The sequence below is a fragment of the Diadema antillarum genome, unplaced genomic scaffold, assembly GCF_040938485.1.
Source record: "Diadema antillarum isolate AM-2024a unplaced genomic scaffold, OU_Dant_1.0 seq00001215_RagTag, whole genome shotgun sequence".
In the NCBI taxonomy this organism is placed as follows: Eukaryota; Metazoa; Echinodermata; class Echinoidea; order Diadematoida; family Diadematidae; genus Diadema; species Diadema antillarum.
The window spans coordinates 137,141-150,775 of NW_027272007.1; the positions used below are offsets into that span (position 1 = coordinate 137,141).

The 13,635-nt window shown below is 38.6% G+C and overlaps 1 protein-coding gene across 1 annotated transcript in view; it reads right to left on the reverse strand.

The window, feature by feature from the left end:
- LOC139744858 (high-affinity choline transporter 1-like) overlaps positions 1-13,280 on the reverse strand; it is a 90,872-nt gene extending 77,592 nt beyond the window's left edge. The window contains exon 1 of the mRNA XM_071655269.1: positions 13,222-13,280. The gene's annotated coding sequence lies outside the window, so the exon portion shown is untranslated. The remainder of the gene's footprint in view (positions 1-13,221) is intronic.
- Positions 13,281-13,635: the final 355 nt, after the last annotated feature.

A 13,635-nucleotide genomic window follows, 5' to 3' on the forward strand; every position in this document is an offset into this window, starting at 1 on the left:
GTGAAAATTATTTGCTTCAGAATGGTCTCATATTCAAGTAATGTGCAGTCTAATGTTTCCAGGTTAGCGTACCTGGTCAGTGACGGGGCATTAATCTGCACATTACTTGAATATGAGACCGTTCTGAAGCAAATAATTTTCACACAACAGTAGATATAAAATGTACTCTTAAATGAATCCCACACGGATTGGAACAATCATCCCTCAGCATTCCCACTGATTCCCATTGATCGGTTACTAGCCATCCCCTTTAAGATTTAAAAAGAAAGTCAGGAAATCACTGTTCACCTTCATCTATACAGCTTCTGCAGATCTGGGCAATATGTGAAAAATAACTCAGAATTGACATTTTATTCCAAGTGTCACATACCTCTGGTGCCTGTAGGTATTTTCTAAAATTAATCCTAACATACATGTTACAATGCTTGATTCTTATCCTGACCTTCTTGTCCATAAAAAGATGTCAAATTAAAAAGGAGAAAGCCATAAAAAGGAAAGCAGAGGAGCACTCTAAGCCATCCATTAGAGTTCCAAAGTTGTTGGACAATCACTGGTCCCTATGCAGTTGTTAGGAAATCATTTTGTCATTATGCATTTCCCTAGATTGAGTAAGAATTGGAGTAAAGTGTTCCAAATGTGATTACACATATCTGCCTTTTAAAGTGGTTGCCATGCCAACCAGCGGACTGGCCCCTTCATGGGGCTTTAGAAGACAATTTTTTTTTTTTTAACTTATGTTCATCGCCATGTCTTTCCTTGTGAATGCTCTGCGTAGTGGGGCATGAAAGACTGGCATTCCACTGAGAATAAAAAATACTACTAAAAATTGATCTGCTTTCAATGGAAAGAAGACATTTTAGTCTGAATTGCAGTTCGTTTTGAGATATGCTGTGTTTATCATAATAAGTGCTTTCTCATGGCATACTTACTCGAGTAATAGAAATGTCTACTGTATTTTTTGCAACAAAAAAAAACCACACTCTTATTGTACAAATATGGTGCAACTGCAATCAACTGTACCCATTCCATGGTTAAAAATGACCTCAATTTCAGTTGCTCATTAATTATGTCCGATTGAAATTTGAGAAATTGACCCTAATCCTGAATTACAAATATTGGCCATTTTAAAACGGAATATATCTAACATATTGATCTATCCCTTTTTAAAAATATTTATGGACATAACTGTTAATATCATCATTTCTTTTTTGTGCAAAATGATAATAAATAACCTAACATAAACTGTAGATTACCTTCAGAAAAAAGGAATGACCAATGCAGGAGATCATACAACCTTACTTAATGTCACAACCCCACCTCTACCCACCCACTCGGCCAAACGAATGCCTTCTTTCTCCTGCAAAGTGTCGGGAATTTGTTGGATCCAATTCAAACATAATCAGCCGACATGGCAGGAAATTCCGAGAGTGCCAAAAAAAAAAAAATTCTCATAATCTAATCCCAACCTGACTCACAGTGATGATCAGTGTAGCCATGACATTTTCATCCATCCTGTGTCAGCTCAAAAAATTTTAGAAAGGGGGAGAAAAAAAACCACCACAGGATGCTGAGCAAAGACAACAAAAGAGAAGAGCCACTTGCAACCACCTACTGAAATTGAATAAAAACGGACACGCGTACGTCTCTCGACACAAGATCATCAGCGCTCGTTTCCAGAGGTAACCTTACTGAATAAATTTGTCTGCGAGAGATGACCTGAGAGAGGGAAGGACAGAAGGAATGAAAGTGCACTGCTGGTCCAAACACGGTTCTCTATACTTCATTCGGGCTCACAGCTTGCATTCTGGAGAAATTAACACACAAGGGCAACTGGAAATGGTGAAACGTGAAATATCCACGATCCCAATCAACTTCAGGATGAAGTAGTGTTGCTCATGGATTTCTGTCATGCCAGTTTTTTGTCCACGGAATGAAAATCTTTGATGTTCGAAGTAAATGGTTGAATACTTTCCCCATCCCACAGTACAGAAGAAAGATACCAGCAGATACAATAACCGGGGATGTCTCTCTCTTCCCACCTCCCTGCAATAACTCAGTGCAGCAATGGCTTTGCATGAAATAATTTGAGTGAATGCTGCATTCTTTTCTGCACATGGATGATAAAATTACTGATGCACACTGAAGGTAACGACATAACTTGAAATTCATTTCCTGTTAGCATCATCGGATGGCACCAGGCTTCCTCCGCATCCAGTTATGTGCAAACATAGAATGCTCCCTTGCAGCATTCCACTCAGTTTGTTTTTGCTCAGAACTTTGTTGACAGAACATGAAATCATGAAGCTCTCCCAGCCAAAGTGAGAGAGAGAAAAAAAAAAGGAAAGAGAAAGAAAGTGAGAAAGAAAGAGAGCTCTGAAACAAAGGTCACTTTTAAACAACAGGATGTGACACTAACTAGAATCATGTGTCCACCCCTTGGCTGTTTAGATTTGAGAGTGGTTAGAAAACAAAATCTGCTAAAACCCTTATAACTACATATGTCTTGCATTGTAACTCCCCAAACTACAAGGTGAAGACAGTAAAGAACCTCATGCTACAATATATAAAGAGGATTATAGGAATAATCATCACATAAAAACACACCAAAAATATCTCTGAACAGATCTCAAGATCTTATAATTTTCTTTGTTCATTTGTTTGCACAAAATAGTCAGCATGAATATATTTCATCTCCATGTTCACCTGATACAGTAACAGACACAAAGGCCAAAAGAATTGCAAAACACAGTCATTTGGCTTAAAAAAGGTAAGATGTTTGCTATAATCAATAATAAAAGAATTATATTTCAACTCTAATATAATTGAGTTTTGATACCAAACTCTTTAAAATGTTTAAAAAAAAAAAATCTGATTTATGCAGTATGTTGCAATAATGTTGTGAATTGGCTTTTGTGTTTATAAATGCCTAATTTATGCACAGCATCTGAACTTCAGAGCCAATTTTCTCAAATCTATGTGAATCTGTTGGTTGGCTTTTCATCCCTTCTGTCACTGGAGAATGAAAGTACCCAAATCAGAACTTTAAGAATCAGCAACTTTATAAGATTTTTGTGGGGAGAGGTGCTCATACAAGGAGTCCTATAGCTACCAGTTATACCATTATACCAGTACTAAAATCATATGCTTGGTCCATACAAAACATAAAAAACTACTGACATAATGACACATTTGTAATATATTTTGGCAAACAAAAAACTGGTGCCACGTCACAACCTGAAGTCAAGTAAAAGGAGCTTCAAGCTTTCTACCTAAGATGTGAACTCAGTACACTCAATTGGTACTAGTTGTAGCCTCACATTGATCACTCCATTGAAGCATGTACTGTATACGCCATATATTTTCGCGAGTCTAAATTTTTGCAAATCAGGAATTCCTAACGATTTCGCGAGTGGTCAGATTCACGATCGTGGAGCCCTGTACTGAACGGAGAAGAGTACACGCGTACGTCACATTCACTTCGGGATCACAGTCAATATTTTTGTGTGTCTTTAATTTCACAAATAGCACCTGACTTGCGTAATTCGCGAAAATAAAAACCTTGCGAAATATTCGGTATATTCAGTACTTACATGTATCCCACACAAGCAGCATGATGTAATAGGGAAAATATGGATACCGGTATTCTGCGAAACAATTACAGGAATTTTAATCATGTAACCCACATAAAATTATCATAATTGAGTAATTGATTATATTCATCTACATAATGGCAATGCTGTGATCTTTCCATTGCTCATAATAGTACTGCTCAAAGTCTACAATCTGCTAATATCAGCAGAGACTCCAACTCTCCCGTTTTCGACGGGAGATCTCCCGCCGAAAAACCCATTTTTGCAAAATCTCCCGTTCTCCCGTTTGAAATTTAATTTCTCCCGCCCTGGCTCTTTGTCTCCTGTTGGAAAGGATTTCTTACTTATTTCTATCGTGTGTTAAAGAAATAAGCCTTAGATAGCACAAGAGAGCATCTAGAACCCTAGGAACTTCGCGCTTCACGCACATCAAGTTGGAGTCTCCCGTTTGCTAGGGGTTTCAGGCGGGAGATTCTCCAGATCAGGAGGTGCTTTGGGTTGGAGTCTCTGTGTCAGGGTTTCAACAAAATAGAGTAAAAAATGCAAAAAGTTTGTCACTTGCAAGAAAATGAGATGTACAAGTCAAGTTAATAAGTTCTTACAAGCTGTATTTCATTTGCAACCTTAAGGAAGTGATTCAGCGTGATTTCTGAACACTCAAAGTCATCTTTACTCATCCCTGATTTTAAGATGTTCACTTGCTTGACAAACTGAAGCACACTTCCCTTCCCTTTTTGATTTTTTTTTCTTTACAAGCACAAACGAATTCAAGCAGTTTTGATTACGCATATTCGTCCGTTTTATTAACAACTCAGCTGAATGTCTATATGCAACCCTAAAAGAAATTCCTTGCACTCGCGCTGTACTCGCTCTAATGCCGCTTCCAGTGTGTGTGACGAAAAAAAGTGAGATAGCACATCTCCAAGGTGTCTCCTCTCATCTTACTCCAAGGAGTGATCCAATTCCCTGCCTAATGGAGACTTCATTAGTCCTCACTTTGCAATGGTGTATTTACAATCACTCTGAAATTGACCATCACTGGAGAAATACGCACTTCTCATTAGTCAAGTCTGTACCACTTGGCTTTTCATAAGCCATGACACAACAGCTAGCAGCGTCACTCGGTATGCCGGAAAATTACAGGAATTTCAACCTCAAAGTCAATCTTAAAGAAGTATTTGAAATCAAGTTTGTCATTTTTTTTCTCTCTCTTTCTTCTCTTTTTTTTTGGGGGGGGGGGGGATGGGAAGAGGGGATTTGATTAGATTTACCTACAGCTTCTATTCCGGTACTTTTTATACAAAAACGATTTGGACATACTTATTTAATCCCATAATTTGGTATTTCACAAACAATGATTCAACATCACAACATGTCTGGTTGTAACTGAGGATACAAGGATCAAGGAGACTATTCTTGTGAGGAGGGAGCAGCAATAGATTTTAACCCGTTGATGACAGACTGATTTTGCTACAACACGCAATTCCCATAAAAACCTGCCCGGGTATACTCGGGACTCGTCTTCAACGGGTTAAGACATTGAAATAACCCACTCAAATTGACAGCAAATTGCAAAATGTACAGCAGGCGTATTCTATAAAGCAATGAAGTTGTTTTACTTTCCTGTGATGTACACAGATACCAAATGGGACAATGGATTTGATCTACACTCTGTACAGTAGACATGCTTGCAGTTATGCAATATGATTTCCTCAGCCCTGTATAACGACAGTTCTGGGACCACAGTCATAGATATAATGATGTATACTCTATCAAACTAGAAAGTGATCTGGAGTAAAATGGAAAGACAACTATGAACAGGGTATGTATCTATTTCTCTGAATTAGGTCTCATTTTCTATTCTCCTTGGGTCAGAGTGTGTGCTAGCTCACGTACTGTAATCCAAGTAAAAACCAAATAACTCTGCAACAACAACAAAAATACCATATTGCCCACAGGAGAACAACTAAAAAAATGATGACATTATGGCAAAACATCCATCATGCGTGTGTTGAAAATTTCAATCAGGCTCTATACTAGGCTTGAAATCAGTGGTTGTGAAGTATCAAGCAGCAACCAGATAGTCGGGACATGCATCATTCCAGATATCTTGTCAAGAAAAGAAACACTCAGGTAATTTTTATTTGTCAGACAATATTTCTATCCTGGATGACAGATTAACAATGTTATATTTGACAGAAATCTTTCAACTGCAATCCTCTGTAGATAAAATAATTTTGTCCTGTTGGTCAACACATGCAGAACTTCATGCAGCTACATAAGTGTAATGTGATACAGCTCAAGACAGACAACACTGTCACTGGCATAAAACAGAGCAATAAAGTAGTCATACCATGGTAACTGTACAGCCTATGCCATTCTGGCTTTAAGAAGTTTGATTTCATTGGAACCTCTATAGATGTACCAGTACAGTCTAGAGAAGTTCTCAAAGAAAGAAAAATAACAATAATGAAAATTTTTAAAATGGCACAATTTCCTATCTAAATGAGAGCTCATATAGTTAATATACATTTGTGAGATTACACCAACCAATTATCAAATACGATCAGGCAAATGAGTGACCAACTAATCATCTTATTAACATATTTCTATCATTTTATGTTTTCTATAAGCGAGAGTGGTAGAAAGGGGAGAAGCTATAACTGCATTTGATCCTAACATTCAAGTTTGAGATCAAGACATTGAGACAATATTAACAGGTACACTAGCATTTTATGAAAATTTTCCCTTATTGATCCCCTTCTCATATCGGTGTGTGCTGAGAGTAATATAGTCCTTTCGGTACACACAAGCTCATTGAGATGAATCGTCAATCAATGGAGCAGTCAATATCCCGGCCTAGACTTGATCCGCTACTTCCGTTACAAGCAGTCCGTAATTACGGCTCATTGCCATGATCACAGCCGTGATGTCATCCCGTAGGCGCGATTATTAATTAACAAGATGATGGACTGACGTACGCTCGCAAGTCAATACCTAACTTCTTCCAGTGGACCAAATCATGTGTGTGATTATATTGTGGTTTGGAGCAAGACTTTTCATCACTTCTCTCTTTTTTTTCAGTCTGTCTCTTCACTCTCCCCCCCCCCCTGCACTTTCTCTGATTCCGAGTCTGTCTTTTAGAAGAGTGAAATTCATCATGAAGTTGATAAATTGTGCGATGATCCTTGACATCGCTAGGGATTCTCTGCGGAGGAGAGATGATTGGTGGTGTTTCCTGGAAAGAGTCTGCTAACCGTGGTGGATGCAGGGAGGGCTAATTGGGGAGATGGCTGAGACTAAGCACAGGTGTGCAGCCTGAACTATATATAGGATTCACTCGGAAGATATAGGGCCTGTCCCCACCCCCCCCCCCCCCCCCCCCCTTCCTGATTCACTGGATCTAGAGCTATACTTTTGTTATTCTTCATTTTACTTAATCATGTTTCTGGATAGTTATTCTTATGAGGGCTCACTGCTGTCAAGTTCTACAGTCAACAACCAATGTGTCTCCAATATGATGGTCTTAGAGCCATTGTTTCATATTACCTGTGAAGCACAACAGAAAGTGAGCTCATTGAAATGAGTAATCTGATACATGCGGTGCAATTATGTGGGGTCAAATACAAATATCATGCACTTGGCTATTCAGTGCACAGTTCTTGAGATTTTGTACAACTGCTAGAGTGCTACGGTCCAACACATTTGCAACATTTGCTCGAAGACGAAGGAAATACAACACAATTTACAAACCACAGAAGACTCTCACTCATTAAAATCTGGTCTCCAAGTCTTTGATATATCAATTGGGAAAAGATGGCACAGAATGCAGCTTAAAATCAAATACCGAAACTCTTTGATATCAGTCTGGTACAGACACAGCATTCATCCACCCTACCTACAATTCTCATGAGGACCAAAAGGTTAAGAAGTGCACGAGCTCCACCACTGAAAGGCATCACCATATGAGCTGATGAAGATGAGCAGGTGTGTGGCAGACTCGTTTCCTCAAATCCATGCATTTAGCATGAACTCTCCATCAATACTTCATGGCCCAGCCTGCATTGCATCCTGTATCAGTTTTGTACCAGTGAAGTTGGTACGTCATTTCACAAAGAGTCTCTGTAAAGGATTCAATTAACTCAAAAGTTTATGATATACTACGATCATGTGATGCATGTACTGTGTAGGAATAATCTCAGCTTGATGTCAAGTTATGCATTTAATAGCACGCTGGGGAACTTTAGCCAGATTCTACATCAGATCTCATATCAGATATTGCAGGAGGGAAAGGTGTTTCAGGTGAATTCAATAGAATTACAGATTGCAGAGTCTGTATGCGGTAGCAACCCCAATGCTGCCACAGGCTGCCAAGTTAAAAATTACAGGATATTAAAAAAATATATATATATCACACCCAAATAAACTGCCTCAAAGTTTAAAGACTGTATCATGGTATCATGTTGCTCTATTCTGTTTCTGTGAACTGCTTTAGTGGCAGTACCAAGTAAGCAAGTAGATGAAATGTATAAAGCAATATTTTGAGGACCGTTAAAATGTTCAGATAAGTCTGTCCGTATCGTTTGATAGCCAAAGTGCCCTTCTGATATCTGCAGCATGGTTCTATGGTATTGTCCCGTTCATTGCGGGAAGAAGTTTGAATAATCTGCATGTCACATGTGGAGCACAAATCAATTCATGTTGCTACAGATATGAACATAATGTATGAATACATCGGTTTGTATTACAGTGTTGTATGATTTACAGCAAAGGGGAGGGTAGGGAGGTACAAAGGTTGTATAGTGGTTATGAGAAGTTGAGATTACCTGAACTTTTCACTAATCTGAATGCAGACAAGATGGTTACCTGCACTACAAATATCATGCACTCAGTGCAGTAACCCCTATCCTACCCCTCCTCCCATACCCTATACCACTTAGCTTTGTACTCCTCATTTTCAGCCAGTGCGCTCATGAATTATTCATACTCTAGATCATTACGCCCCTCCCTTAGCCTTAGGGGGCAAGACGACTGTAATGCGGCCACTGCACAATCTTCTCATGGTCCAATCCACCGCTAAGGTGGCAGCAAATTGTCCGTGCGACCCTCTCCCGCTATGAATCAAGTGAGTAAAGAAAGTACGGACCACACATAAAAGAGACTTCTTTTCTTGGTCAAAGCATTTCACTTGAAAACTGTCAACTTCATACATTTCTCTTGCCCCATTTCACCTACATCCGCCACAGAACAATTTTCATTTGAGAAGGCTTTGTTCCCTGGCCTAATAACATGCATGCAAACGTAGAAAATGAAACCATTTTAATTGGTTTATTGATTACCAACACTTTAATGCAGCATAATGGCCGGACATCTGAGCCATGTCATGTGTGCGGGATAGATCAATGGAGCTTAACCATGAGAGCATGCTTGAGATATATCACAAATATGATAAGCTTTGTCCTGAAGCTGAACTGATTCTGCTGCCCCCTGTGGTAAGAGAAGCTTCATATCCAGGGATAGCAGAAGGATTAAGCCACTATCACCTTTGTCGGGAGGACTTCACAGAGGCTGCTTGCCATGGAAATATCCCCCTTTCTAAGATAAGGCCAGTCTCCGACACAGCTTCTGCTTGTTGGCTGTGTGACCCTAAAATGCCATCTCCCTCTGCCGCTGGCATTGATGAACATCGTAACGTGCCAGCGATGGTACAGTGAAATTGATTTACCATGTAGCCCTGGTCTAAAAATACTGAAATGAGTTGGCCCGAATCAATAAACACAGCTAACGAATCGATTAATTAAGTCAGTCATCCGACATGATGTGTATGAATACCTGTAAGCTTTGTATGGTGGGTACGCATATTCATACGTACATCATAGCTTGGCACATGAAAAATTGGATCAGTTGTGTTTGAAGCTCATTATAACTATACCTTTTCTTTCATTATTTCTGTGACTGAAATAAAGCTTTGGGATAGCCACACATTGGAGGCCTTTGCAGCAAATGAAGTGTGCATTAGGAAAGTTTCTACAAGCAGCACCAAAAAAGTCTGGTGAATGAAAAAAAAAGGGGAGAAAACCCTGCAAATTGCATACTATACGATGCATTTTATCTATTATTTTATATTACGTATGCACACTAAAATTTGATAGGAAACAGGTGCATTGACTTCAAAGAGCAGATGTCAGCATAACATTCACCCTCACCATTAAAGGCACCCATTAAAGGCACCCATTAACCACACAGATACCTAAAACCTGATGCCTACCTGTATCAATGGGGGGGGGGGGGGATTAGCCGATGATGCCAAGGATAGAGCTACACAGAGCACATACTTCATACATTGATCTTGTCTATCTCATTGGCCTTTCATACATCAGTTAATAAAAAAATAATTCATAAACATAATGTTAAATGAAGGAAAGATATTATTCAAAGGGGTGAATGTTCAGGTGTGAGTTTCTTCAATTTGTCTCCCTCTACAAATTAAATTTGTTACGGTCACAACTGCTGATCTGTAAATTAATAAACATGTTGGAAAAAAGGAACCAGTGGGACTCGAACCTGTCATCTACTGCTTTCCGGGCAGCGACACTACCACCAGGCTGTCCCTGGTTGCCGGAAGTGACACGATGAACATGGAACAAATACCCAAGCTCCGAAATTCCGACATTCTTGAATGTTAAGTAGTCCAAGGCGGACAAGGCATATTAAATGAAAGAAAGATATTATTCACAGGGGTGAAGGTTCAGGTGTGAGTTTCTTCAATTTGTCTCCCTCTAAACATAATGTTATAAATACACACACACACAAACACACACACACACACACAAACACACACATTAAAAAAAAATACATGTGATTATCTTAATCAAGTGCACGGCTACTGGGTGGGACTGACTCTCTGCTTAACGTCAAGTGCTGATGAATTTGAAAAACAAAATGATTGCCTCATCAGGAATACAGAGAAATGAGGATCATCATCAGACTTTATCTGCTAATGATGCATCCAAACATATTCATGGGGTGTAGCTACATGACTATGGATGCTACTAGATATGCACCTCCGTATTTGCAATGCAGATTTTCTTATAGTACCTTGCGCATGTTATTTGGTGGTGCCCAATAAAAGTCTGTGTCTGTTCATTAGCATGTCAGCTTTAGATTTGAAAACTACAAGAGATGAGCTGTTTTCTTCCTAACACTGTTTCCCAAGTCCACTCCCACACCATGCTGCCTTTATGCAGATAATTAATTTCTTCTTTCTCATTATCCCAACAGGGTATGTTCTGTCAGGAATGCAAATAATCTTTTAATTAATCAGTTAGCAGCCCAAGGTGTAATTTACATTTATGAGATGCTTACAAGAGGGCTTCTTATATAAACTCATAAAGGCCTAATGAGGATGTTCCAGTAAAGGAACCTGTTACTTTAAGCATGCCTTCAGCACTGCTGTTCCAATACTACTGAAGATTCACAGTTCTGCATATTACATGCTGTGCCTGCTTTCTAGCAGCTTTATACATGAATACAAAAACCCTTCTGTACACAAATGTACTCTATTCCAATGTACCTCAGCTCATTCATGTTTTTTCTTTGTAGTTTTCTAACAGTACATGACTTGTTTATCATTTTGATTGTGTTTTCAAAATATGTAACATATAATATGTGTACAAATGCTGAAATGAGCTTTTGCAACTATACCAAAATGACCACAAAAAAAAGCAAAACATAAAAGCTTATCAGGCATTTATGAGAATCACTATTGGTCTGTTGGTCACGGGTGGAATGAATTGAAAGAACACTGCCAGATTGTGTTACTTGAATGAAAAGAATTTAAAAAAAAAATTGCACAAACAACCACATGTTGAAAAAACAAACTGATGATCCAATTCAGCATCACAGAGCACATTTGCACTCCAGTGAATTCATAAGGCTGGGCACTCATGGGTAATAAGCCGTTGTGCGAATATTTCCTACCGTGATCGCTATCTATGACCTCTGCTTCTACATTGTTAGAGACAAATCTACTGGCTGCAGATCACCATTTCCCCCTTGACAATGTATGATATGAAATAATCAATATTCTACCTCATCGGCGCAAGACATCAAATTCAAACTGTTCGCTTCTCACTTTACTTAAGGGTATTATAAAAAACTACATGTATGTTTCACTGTTTTGTAAAAATCTGCATTATACAATGTAGTCCCACCTATGCAGTTATTTGTGTGCCAAAATGACCATCCTGTCAACTAACATTAGCAATAAATGATAAATTTTTATGGAGTTAATGAAACCTCCCACAGCTTTGTCATACTTTCTTGGTCAATCTAATTTGTATATCAAGTCATCAAAATAACCTGATTTTGCATGTATTCAAAGATTGCTTTATCTAAAAACATATGCCACATGGGCCATCCATTTTGGGTTAGTTGGGTTGGAATCACATCAGTTTCAGTGCATGCAAGTTCTACTGTAAAATAATGTCCACTTCTTATTCCTTTTTCCCCTTTAAAAGCACTGCTTAAGTGCTGACTTACAGGATCATGCTAGGATGAGTTGAAATCGTGTTACTGACACAGCAACTCTGAAGCACAAATCACTACCTGATGCAATACTTTTCTAAAATACCACATTCCTAGTTCTTTTACCCACTGAGGACGGGCTGATTTGCTACAACATGCATTTCCCATAGACACTTGCCCAAGTATACTCGGGACTCGTCCTCAACGGGTTAACAAGTTAGTGATTATGTATAACCTTTTTAAAATTTTGTTTCCAAGCCAAAGCTATGAACTGTACTTTGTCCTTTTTTGTACAATTAGAAGAAAAATAAAATACATTGCAATGGGAACACCCATGCCAATATACAGAAAAGCTGTTGATGGATATAAATTGAAATTTGCAATACTTTTCACTAAAACCAAGCCTGGTACAAGAGAAACAACTTTAAATTGTGAGCAAAACTGAAAAAAGACAGTCAAAACACAATATCCAGTCAAATGGTCTAATACATCTGAAGGATGATGCTAAAAAGTGCAATACAGATTATCAATACTTAAAAAAGAGTTGGTTCAATGAACAATTTCAGTGTCTGAATATGACAGAATGAATCAACACAACAGGACTGAAGGAAAATTAAATTGAGAGAGAGAAAAAACAAAACTTTCTAGCACAAATATTGAGTACACACACACACAAATCCTACATTACTTTTGAAACAAACAACCAAACAAAAAGGCATTTGAATGTATTTTCTACAAGTACAATGAAGTTTTGATTCATAGCAATATATTATTTGATTTGGGAATATTTGTAAATGCTTGCATTCGAAGGGTTAACATCTTAGATGTTGAATGCTAACTTTTGCTGGAAAGTTTTATTCACACAAGTTTGCTTGAAATTCATTTGGAATTTTTAAAAAAGTGTTCTTATTTTAGCCAACATCACATACATTATTTACTTTTAATTACAAACCACAAAGTCCAGGTCAATGTAGTAAATGCAGATAGTAGGAGGTTTTGGATTAAACGATATGCAAACTTTCATGCAGTTTAAGGTTAATTGGATCTTTATCAATATTTTTTTCCCCTGTGATCAGCTGCCTTTTTATGCAATAAATCATCTTACCTCTGCAGCAGTTGAAGAAAATTACTGGAAACCTTGCGCACACATGCAGCCAAGACAAGTATCCAACTGAGAAGACCTGTAAAGCACACAACACCAGAAAGAAAAACTGAACGTGAGTCTGCGGCAAATCCAACAAGGAGTCCTTTCTTTGGCCATGCGTAATTAGCACCAGCTCGAGAAGAGAAAGATCCACGCGATACGCTCTCCCAGCTTGAAATGGTATCATCAACCACCTGAATTCAATATCTCTCCCTCTCTCTATCTCAACCTGGTGCTCTCTCTCTTCTCCGCCTCTGCATCATCTCTCTTGGTGTCTGCATCGTGCTCTTTCTCTCTCCCTCTCTTCCTCTCGCGTTCCCTCACTCCCCAGCAGCGCTACGTCAATATTCATTTCTTGACGTCACTTCCACCTCG